This window comes from Mandrillus leucophaeus, unplaced genomic scaffold (genome assembly GCF_000951045.1).
Source record: "Mandrillus leucophaeus isolate KB7577 unplaced genomic scaffold, Mleu.le_1.0 Scaffold535, whole genome shotgun sequence".
NCBI lineage: Eukaryota > Metazoa > Chordata > Mammalia > Primates > Cercopithecidae > Mandrillus > Mandrillus leucophaeus.
In genome coordinates, this window is record NW_012105753.1 from 1,691,748 (window position 1) to 1,698,421 (window position 6,674).

The following is a 6,674-nucleotide window of genomic DNA, read 5'->3' on the forward strand; positions in this document are numbered from 1 at the left end:
GCTGAGATTACGCCAGTGCACTCCAACCTGGGCAGCAGAGTGAGACTCCATCTCAAAAAAAAGAAAAAATTGATATGTCAGAAATTGAAATGATCTTCCCTTTCCAATTACTTTTCTTGGGAAAGCATACATAGTGCCACAACGGTTCTCCATATCACAAAGTCCAGAATCTCTGAACCATCTTTGATTCAATCTTCTTGCTTATCATCTATTTTTTATCAATTGTCAAGTCCCATTGGTTTCCTTTCCAAATATTACTCTTAGACATTCTTTCATAGTTTGGTCTCTCATTTGGACCATTGTAATGACTTTCTTACAGACCTCCCCATGTATAATCTCTGACCCTTCCAATCCATCTTTCACATTGTCACAGAAGAGCACATTGTACCAGTGTACTGTACAGCAGAGGATCTACTAGCTGTATGTCACTATTTAAATGTAAATAAATTACAATTAAATACAATAAAAAATTTGGTTCCTCAGTTATACTAGCCATATTTTAAGTACTCATGTGGCTAATTAGCGACTATATCGGACAGTGCAAATATAGGACATTGCTATCTTTCCAGAAAGTTCTATTCTGTTTAGAATATAGGCAGATAATAATGTCTTTATTGTTTTAATAATTTGTTATCTTTCTCTCTAGCTTGTATCAGAAAGTGCAAGTTTCTTGATGTGGAATTTAAAGCCCAAATTATTTTTCTAGCATCGACTTCTTTTTTTTTGAGACAAAGTCTTGCTCTGTCACCCAGACTGGAGTGCAGCTGGGCAAACTCAGCTCACTGCAACCTCTGCTTCCCGGGTTCAAGTGATTCTCCTGCCTCAGCTTCCCGAGTAGCTGAGACCACAGATGTGCGCCACCATACCCAGCTAATTTTTGTGTTCTTAGTAGAGACAGGGCTTCACCATGTTGGCCAGGCTGGTCTTGAACCCTTGACCTCAGGTTACCAGCTTCTAGTAGCCATCATTCTACTCTCTATTGCCATTAGTTCAATTGTTTTAACTTTTAGCTCCCACAAATTAGTGAGACCATGCAAAGTTTGTCTTTTTGGGCCTGGCTTATTTCACTTAACATAATGTCCTGTTCCATCCATATTGCTGAAAATGACATGATCTTATTCTTTTTAATGGCTGAACAGTGCTCCATTGTGGATATGTACCACATTTCGTTTGTCCATTTGTCTGTTGGTGGACACTTAGGTTGCTTCCAAATCTTGTCTATTGGCAATTTCTGTATGTTGAACCAGCCTTACATCCCTGGGATAAATACTATTTGGGCATGATGAATGATCTTTTTAATGTGTTGTTGAATTTGGTTTGCCAGTATTTTCTTGAGGATTTTTGCATCAATGTTCATCTGGGATATTGGCCTGTAGTTTGTTTTTTTTTTTTTTGTTTTTTGTTTTTTTGATGTGTCTTTGTCTGGTTTTGCTATCAGGGTAATATTGGCTGCATAGAATGAGTTTGGAAGTATTCCTTCCTCCTCTATTTTTTTGGAATAATTTGAATACAATTTGTATTAGCTCTTCTTTCAATGTGTGGAAAAATTCAGCAGTGAAGCCATCAGGCCCAGGTTTTTCTTTGCTGGGAGACTCTTTATTATGGCTTTGATCTCATTACTTACTAGTGGCTAATGCAGGTTTTGAATTTCTTCATGGTTTAATCTTGATAGATTGTATGTATCTAGGAATTTATCAATTTCTTCTAGGTTTTACAGTTTATGAGTAACTAGTATATACTATGATCAATGATCATAGCAGCCACTAATGTTCCTTGGAATTTCTGTGGTATCAGTTGTAGTTTCTCATTTTTTCATCTCTGATTTTATTTATTTGGATCATCTCTCTTTTTTTCCTGGTCTGTCTAAAGGTTTGTTGATTGTTTTCATTTTTTCAAAAAACCGACTATTTGTTTCGTTGATTTTTTTTTGCCTCAATTTCATTTATTTCTGCTCTGATATTTATTTTTTTTGACCAATTTTGAGTTTGCCCTTCCTTCCTTCCTTCCTCTCTCCCTCTCTCCCTCCCTCCCTCCCTCCCTCCCTTGGCCTTTCCCTCCCTCCATCTTTCCCTCCCTCCGTCTTTCTCTCCCTCTTTTTTTCCTTCCTTTTCGGTAAAGGTGATTTTCTCTGGTGGTATGTTTTGGTTTCTTGATTTTTATTTTATGTCTACCTGATACATATTTTTTTTATTTGAAGATATCATGAGGCTAGCAAATGATATCTTATGACCCATTATTTTTAAACTGATGACAGCACTGATTGCAAAAACAAACAAGCAGACAAAAAACCAATAAAACTCTACATTTTTAACTTCATCTTCCTGCTTTTTAATTATTTTGTTATTTCTATTTATATATTATTATGCTGTCTACGTCTTGAAAAGCTGTCATAGTTATGATTTTTGATTGGTTCATCTTTTAGTCTTTCTACTCAAGATAAGAGTAGTTTACACATCACAATTATAGTGTTATAATATTCTGTGTTTGTCTGTGTACCTACTATTGCCAATGAGTTTTGTACCTTCAGATGATTTCTTATTACTAATTAATATCCTTTTCTTTTAGGTTAAAGAACTCCCTTTAGCATTTCTTGTAGGACAGGTCTGGTGTTGATGAAATCTGTCAGATTCTCTTTATCTAGGAAAGTCTTTATTTCTCCTTCATGTTTGAAAGATATTTTTACTGGATATACTGTTCAAGGTAAATGTTTCTTTCCTTCAGCATTTTATTTTATTTTATTTTTATTTTTTTCAGTTTTGAAAAAGTGTTTTATTCCTGTTTGCACAGAGCAGTTTATGAAGGTGGCTATCTCCTGACTCCATGCATCTTTTACACAAAGATGCCCCCTCAAATATGCCCAGTTATCTGCCCCACTTCAGTGTTAGAGAACTGGCAGTTAGTAAGTGGGGCAGAATGCTTAAGTCTCAGGAAGGTTTGTAAAGACATTTTTGTGGGGAGGAAGTTCTGGGTCAAGGGGAAAGATTAGACCCAAGAGTGAGTATTCCATTCTCCATCTTCCTGGGGAAATCCAAATCCCAAAGGTTTTATGAAGAAAAGCACCTCTCTCAGCGACCTAGAGACAGGGAGAGCACAGACGCACTGCTTGGATGTAAGGCTGAAGCAGAGAGAGGGTGGGCTGCAGCGACTGCAGACCCAAGGCAGAGGAGTAAATGCATGTCAGGGAGTTGAGGGGACAAAGACAGCCTAGACGCCCAAGTCATAAGTTCTACTCCTTCCCCAGTTCTGAGTAGAAAGTTTTCTTCCCAAGACTAGAATGGAGTTTTAGTTTTAGGAACTGGCTTTGCTTCAGGACATGGAGAAGACAAACCAGGCAAAGATCCCACAGGTAGTAAGGGTGGAGAGTTAAGGTAGCTAACTAAGAGACGGGCACTCACCACGGCAGTTTTGAAGCTATATGTCAAATCGGGGTAGAGAATGCATTTTATGTGCCCTATTCAATACAATTTAAATCACTGTTTCTTCCATGTTGTCCCTTCCCTATGAACTATTCCCAATACCTTTTCCAAGGCAGAGGACAGGGCAGTAAGAAGGAATAGAAGAAAACACTGAGGTCAGTAAGTGGAGCTAGGGCTTAGATTGGATAAATCCCTATCCATCCCCACCCCCACTCATTCTTTAGTAAAGAATTCTCTTTCTCCCTCCCCTTGCTGGGGTATCGGAATGAGGTCCAGGTAAAGGCAAAGGCAGGAAAACATTCAGCACATTCTTTCTCCTACTTTAATCTGAAGTGTAGCTACAACAAAGGGCACAGAATTTACAAAAATGTCAGGGCAAGGGAGCATGTGAGCATAATCCAGTCTAGAAAGAAAGAGGGTGCTTCCCCTGCCCTATTATCTAAATACACTGGGAGCTTTACTCCTAGAACTGCAAGAAGAATGAAAAAGAATAGGAAGGGTGTAGGGGAGGTTGGGGGGACAAGCACAAACAGAATGGAGATTTAAGGATCTCTGTGATCCCCGAGATGACCCTGAGAACATCAATTGGGGAACTAGATGAAAATTCACAGCAGACATGCGAATTTTTTGAAGAGGATGAAGAGCCAGGAATAGTGGGGTCTTCACCGAAGGAGTGACCACTTGATCTGTCCTTTGGCTGACTGCAGCACCTGAGACACGGTCTGCTCCGTAAGGGGGACATCTTCACCCCTTAATGCCACCCAGTGTACCACCTGCTGGGGATCACTCTCGAGGATCACCCCTCCATCTACAATTTCATCCACAGCCAAGAACAGCCCCTCCATGTTCTCCAGCAGTGCTCGCTTTTCTACATTTTTTCCTCAGCATCTGGCTCAATGAGTCCAAGAGGCAGTTCAGAACTGCCATAAGCATCAGCTCATTTTCATAGGAGCTGCCAATCACATAGAAATAGAGATCTATACTGCTTTTGTATACCACTGTCAGGCCTTCCAAGAGGGCAATTCCACTGTCAATCCGATGGGTCTTATTGAAAATGTTCTTTTCAAAGGCCTTTTGCTCCTTGACACTGGGGTAGGTGTCGTCATAGTACTTGGCAAAAAGTCGATCTCCATCATTGTCCAGAATCAGGATGGCTTTGACAGTATACATGGAAGTTTCCAAAATCAGCGCCTCCATCTTGCCCCGCAGCTGGTGCCGACGTCTCCTTCAGCATTTTAAATACGTCAGGCTGTGACTAGAAATGTTGTCCAGGTGCTAAGACCTGGAATGGGGGCCTCAAAGCTTTGCCTGGTGCCCCATTTAAGTGTTGCTGAGCTGGCATGCAAGTTGCAAGACAAAGTTCTCTTAACTCTGTCCTCTCTCTCCAGGAGCTGTGAGCTTCATTACCTGTGGTTGGGGGAGGGATGACAAAAGCACTCCCTTGGCCCCCTTGGCTAGTGTCTCACTAGGTCACATGCTCCCAAGTACACTGTCTCTGAGCCTGGAATAGCCCCAAGACTAGCCCATGAATTGCAGTCCTTGTGGCCTAAACTGCCTTTCAAGTTTACTTAGAACCCAAGAGCACTTCAGCTCTATGGTGGTGGGGCCAGCTGGAACTCAGGTTCTGACCACTGGGCTGGACAATTCGCCTCTGGCTAGGGCTGGTCTAAATGCTCCCTCTGTGGGTGCTGGCTGATTTCTGGCTCCTGTTGCTTTCCACTGTGACAGGGCTGTGCTGAGTTTTAATGCAAAGTCCCGTGATCACTGTGCTCTCCCTCCCCGAAATGCACAGATTCTCTCTCCACATTACACAGCTGCGAGGGATGGGGGAGGGATGTTATAAGTGATTCAAGACTGTCTTTCCTACCCTCTTCAGTGCCTCTTTCCTTGATATCATGTTAAACCAGTTACTGTGATCACTCACCTGATTTTTGGTTCTTATAAAGGTACTTTCTTGTGTGGATAGTTGTTCAATTTCGTGTTCCTGTGAGGGTGGGGGGCAGTGGTAGGCAATTGCTGGAGGGTTCTATTCGGCCATCTTGCTCTGCCTCCCGGATATGTGCATATTTTGGGAGAAAGGGTTTGCTTTTATTAGATTTGCAAAGGTTTTTGTGAACATAGAGTAAAAAAAAAAATCACATTTTAAAAATATTCACAATTTTTATTAATTCAATACATATCTATGAGAACATAATATGGGGCAGACACAGTTTTTGAGGCTGGGGTACGATTGCGGAATCAGATAAAGATTCTTCTTCATCAACCTTACATCCTGGTAAGAGTAATGTTTCACAAGAAACGTCATGGACATCAGTAAGAGAAAACACAATGAAGCCAAAATACGCAGATTCTAATTTCAGAGATACATGTTACCCAAGTATATACAATGGAAGAGACAGTCTTGGGGTTCTTATTTATGTAGTGTGGAATATCTGAACAGTGGACCACTTTACACTGGATTCCTCACACGTTGTAGACATAACTATGGTGTCTTGAATGATTTGGTTTCCTTATTCTCCATCGTCTTCCAGATTTGAGAGTCTTTGAATACTCTGAGATAATGATGGCACATGTTGGTACAGGTCGGTCCTAGTGCGATTGGGGCCTGATCTTCAAGAAAGCCCCTTCTCCATTGAGTTCTATTATTTGCTCTCTTCTTTGGCTGGAGTTCTGCTAGTCTAGGTCATCATTAGCTGCCACTGGATGGAGCTATAGCTTCAGGCAAATAATCTTTCTATTGATTCCAGCAGTAATTTCCCTGACATTTAGCCCTCAATTTGCTTAGCTGTAATAAGTAAAGATTGTTCAGTTCCTGCAATTTTGGGGTTGTAGTATTTTATTACTTACTTGGCTGTATTCCCTGAGTTCTTTTACAGATTCTTAAGATGTATTTTTAAAAATTAGGTATGTTAATTTTGTTTTGGCAATTTTATGACACCCTGAAACAGAAAAATCCTGGACTGTTGGAAACCAATACTGGTAATTACTGGAGTAGGTGTATTAAATGCTGCTGACATGTGTTTTCTGCAACCTCAATAAGTAATGACATGACTTAAACTTACCTTACACTGGGGGACCATTCAGTGGTTTCCTGTTGTCTTGAGAGAAATTGCAGAAATTGTAAATTGAAATATTTCTCAAGTTTCACCAGTTTTTATACACTGAAAACTATATCCAGAAAAATTAGTGTTATTTTCAACATCATATCAGAAAAGTTTTAGTTTTTTTGAATTTTTATCTATCTTCTATTATCTGCCT

At 40.2% G+C, this 6,674-nt stretch overlaps 1 pseudogene across 1 annotated transcript; it reads right to left on the reverse strand.

Moving 5' to 3' along the window:
* Positions 1 to 3,724: 3,724 nt before the first annotated feature.
* LOC105551864 lies at positions 3,725 to 4,636 on the reverse strand (annotated as a pseudogene). The gene has a single exon (XR_001007909.1). The product of XR_001007909.1 is annotated as a coatomer subunit zeta-1 pseudogene (transcript).
* Positions 4,637 to 6,674: the final 2,038 nt, after the last annotated feature.